The sequence below is a fragment of the Otolemur garnettii genome, unplaced genomic scaffold (assembly GCF_000181295.1).
Source record: "Otolemur garnettii isolate 467f Iridium unplaced genomic scaffold, OtoGar3 scaffold00001, whole genome shotgun sequence".
NCBI lineage: Eukaryota > Metazoa > Chordata > Mammalia > Primates > Galagidae > Otolemur > Otolemur garnettii.
Window position 1 is genome coordinate 33,338,647 of NW_003852396.1, and position 4,564 is coordinate 33,343,210.

Consider the following 4,564-nt stretch of genomic DNA (forward strand, 5'->3'; position numbering starts at 1 on the left):
TTTATGCAAGTCACAGATGCTGAGCATCAGCTTTTATGAAACCCATTCATGTCCTTCCCTTTATTTATCTCAAGGATCAGTGTATATCAGGTCTTCTCAATGGTCACATGTGCCATTGCTGGTCCTGGTACTTATGAATTCCAGTTGCATTCTTATATTTTCTATGTCTTTAGGAAAATCACTTCTAATCCACAGGAACTTCCATATAATCCACAGGAACTTCCATAGAACTATGAACACCCATGTACATGAAGACATCAAACTATTCACCTTAAATTACATTATGTTTAGATCATTGACCATTTTTTGCTTACTATATGAGGAATGTGCTCTTTTTATTCACAAGATATAAACATCTTGTATAATATGAATAAAATTTATCATAAATTTTAATAGCACTATCACTACTATATAGATGGTAGCACACTAAGGAGAGATAATAAAAACTATCTATGGGGTCAGGGAAAATGGTCCCCAAATTATTAAACCTGAGAATCAAGCAATTAGAATGATGAGAAATATGGTCATTGGAGGTAATATAGAGTTCAGCTCTACAAAGAAAGAAAAAGTTGCACAGTCTGTGGGTTGAAGAAAAATATAACAAATTCAAATATGAAGAATTCTAGTAAATCTAGAAAAAAGAAAGATATGGTGAAATTTGACAGAAAATGTATCTGTGGTAAAAAAAAGTTTTAATTGTGACCATCTTACAAATCCTGTAAGGTGTTTGAACTTTACCCTACAAATGATGAGTATAAAGTAAGATCATGATCAGCTAATCATTTGTTTGTTTTGATTAAAAAATGAAGAACGTACTGAAAGAGTAAATGAGGAGGGTATAGGGAACAATTGCTATTATATAACTGAGTGAGAAATAGTGTTGGTGTAGATGTGAAGGTGTGTTGCCAATAAGGTTTGATAGAAGTAGATGGAAGAGAGATTCCATGATTTGGAAAGAAGAAAACTTAGTGATTGACTAAAATGGTTCCTTAAGGAGAGAGAATAACAAAACATGACCTATGCATTTTTTTTTTTTTTTTTTGACAGAGTCTTATTATGTCACCCTCAGTAGAGTACATGGCATCACAGATCACAGCAACTTCAAATTCTTGGGCTTAAGAGATTCTCTTGCCTCAGCCTTCCAAGTAGCTGGGACTGTAGGCACCCGCCACAAGGCCCGACTGTTAATGTGTCAACGTGTCAATGTTTTGATGATCTATGTGCTCTGATTTTATGTTGGTGGAGACCACCTCTATAGGAATTACAGAAAGAGCATAACTTTATTAATTATAAATAGTTATGTGTTGATTGGTTCTTCTGCACTAAGTATTATTCTACATACTGTATTTCAAATGAAGGAGAAGAATCAGCTCAGTTTGGGATATTCTGTGCCTGTAAGCAGTTATGTAGACATGTCACCTAGGTGGTTATATATGGGTACCTTGAGTTTAGAGAAGTACTCTAAGCAGAAGAGACTTGACAATAATCAGTAGTACAATTAGATTAGATTAGGAACTTTACTTCATATTACTAGAATTATTCTTAACAGCATGGGCTGTGGAGCCATTCTCCCTGACTCTGAAACCTAACTCAAATTCTCACAAGGCTCTGTGTCTCTATATACTCAGCACTGTGGTTCCTTATTTGTGAAATGGGGGTGATAGGAGTTCTTTAAAACATTACTGTTGAAGGTTGACTAGCCCTAAGAACAATGGTAAAAATTATATGACTTAATATATGTAAGTGGAAACATAAGTCCTAAAAAATTAAGAACTCAGTAAAGGGTAATTTCATTTTGTATGTGTACGTGTATATTTTTTCAAATCTTAAGAGTGTAGAAATGTTGTTGTTAACAGGATTGATTTTGTAATGCTTGAGTCATGGCTATAAGTGTGTCCATCACCCAAACAGTCTTCATTGCTACCTATTAGATAAGTTTTCTTTGGAGTCAGGGAAAATTTTCCTGCTCGATTTATAGTGAGTTTATTTACCTTTGTGCACATGTGTGCTAATCAGTTAGTTCCAATTTATTATTTTTTTTAGTATAAATATGTCAGCTGGTTTTATTGCAATTCTAGAATTGGGGCACTTCATTCTATAAAATAGAGTGAGTGTTCTATTGAGTCTATCTGAGGAAGCTGGCCATACAGACCTGAGAAAACAGAACTAAAAAATGAATAATGGATTCATTTCAAAGTTACTTTCCTAGTAAGGCAGGGACAGGAAGAGGAGCAATAAAAAAGTAACTGTCCAATTAAACAGCCAGTACGTGTAGTGTTCATTTTTCTATTCTTTAGACAGTTCACGTAGGATAATAGTCTCCATCCAAATCGTCACAAAAGGCATTATTTCATCCTTTATATGGCTGATATACATATACCAAAATTTGTTAATCCACTCATGAATGGATGGCCACTTGGGTTGATGCCACATTTTTGCAATTGTGAATTGTGCTACAATAAACATTTGAATTTAGGTGTTTCTGTAAAATTGGTTCTTTTCCTGTAGGTCGATATCCCATAGTAAGATTGCTAGATCAAATGGTAGGTCAACTTTTAGTACTTTGAGTAATCTTCATACTGTTTTCCACAGAGGTTGAACAAATTTACAGTCTCACAAACAGTGTATAAGCATTCCTTTCTCTCTGCATCCATATTGGCATCTATTGCTTTTGGACATTTTACTAAAGGCCATTTAAACAGGAAAAAGGTGGTATCTCATAGTGATTTTAATTTGCATTTCCCTGATGATTAGTGATGTTGATCATTATTACATATGTTTATTGGTCATTTGTCTATCTTCTTTTGAAAAGCTTCTGTTTATAGTTTGTGCCCATTTTTTTAATGGGTTTGTTTGTGTTTCTGCTGATTTGTTTGAGTTCTTTGTAGATCTGGTTATTACCCCTTTATTGGATCTATAACTTGTGACTATTTTCTTCCATTCTATAGATTGTCTGTTTGCTCTGTAGATTATTTCCATAGCTATGGAGAAATTGTTTAATTTAATCAAGTCTCATTTATTTATTTATTTTTGTTGTTGCTGTAATTGCTATTGGGATCTTAGTAATAAATTCTTTGCCTAGGCAAATATTTAAAAAAAAATTGCCTATATTTTCTTCTAGAATTCTTATACTTTCATGTCTTACATTTCAATCTTTTTTCTATCTTCAATTAACTTTTGTGAGTAGCGAGAGACATAGATCCTGTTTCTTTCTTGTCTATGTTGAGATCCAATTTTCCCGACATAATTTATTGAACATAGCTTATTTAACTTGGTGTACATTGTTGTCTGATTTTGCAAAGATCTATTAGCTATATGAGGGTAGTTTTCTATTTGGGGTCTTTATTCTGTTCTATTTGTCTATCTCTGTGTTTTTGTGCAAATACCATGCTGTTTTGGTTAGTATAGCCTTGTAGTATAGTTTGAAGTCTGGTAGTGTGATGCCTCAATATATATTTTTTTATTTTGTTTAAGATTGCCAAAATATTTGGGCTCTTTTCAGGATCCAAATGATCCACAAAAATTTTTTTTTTAATAAAGTATTTCACTATGTCATGCTCGGTAGAAGTACCATGATGTCCCAGGTCACAGCAACCTCAAACTGTTGGAATCAAACAATTGTCTTGCCTCAGCCTATCACGTATCTGGGACTACAGGCACCAACCACAATGCCCAGCTATTATTTGTCATTGTTGTTAACAGGTCTGGGCTGGGTTTGAACCTGTCAGCCCCGGTGTATGTGACCAGCGCCCTACCCACTGAGCTACGGGCACTGAGCCAGCACAGAATATTTTTTTCTAAATCTTTGAAATATGATGTTAGTGTTTTTGTTGAGATTGCATTGAATCTGTAATCATTTGGGGTAGGATAGACATTTTAATAATGTTGCTTCTACTGATATGTAATCAAGATATATTTCTCCATTTGTTTGTGTCATCTGTGATTGTGATTGCTTTCCTTAGTGTTTCATAGGTCTCTTTGTAGAGACCTTTTACCTTGTATAAGTATATTCATAAGTTTTTTTTTTTCTTGGTAGCTATTATGAACTTTATTGAATCTATGATTTGACTCAGTTTGAACACTATTGGTGTATTGGAATGCTACTGATTTATTTACGTTGTTTTTAACCTGACACTTCACTGAATTTATTTATCAACTTCAGAATTCTGTTGGTGGAATCTTTGAGGTTTTCCAGGTATAAGATCACATCATTAGCAAAAAACAGTCATTTGACCTGATTTGAATACCTTTGATTCTTTCTCATAATGCTTTCTTTTTATGTTTTCTTTCTTTTTTATTATTATATGATAGCTGTATACATTAATGCAAACATGGGGTACAGTGCAGTGTTTTCATATACATTTTGAAATACTTTCATCAAGCTGCTTCACATAAATTTCCTGTCATTTGCATAGTCATTGTGTCAAAACATTTCTATTCTAGTTCTAGAAAAGTTCACTTGTACCCTTGTTAGACAGAAATATAGGTGATCTTTCCAGTCACCCTCCCACCACCCAGCCGCTCTTCTCCCCTCCCCTTCCCCACCCCCTTCCCATATTCTTGG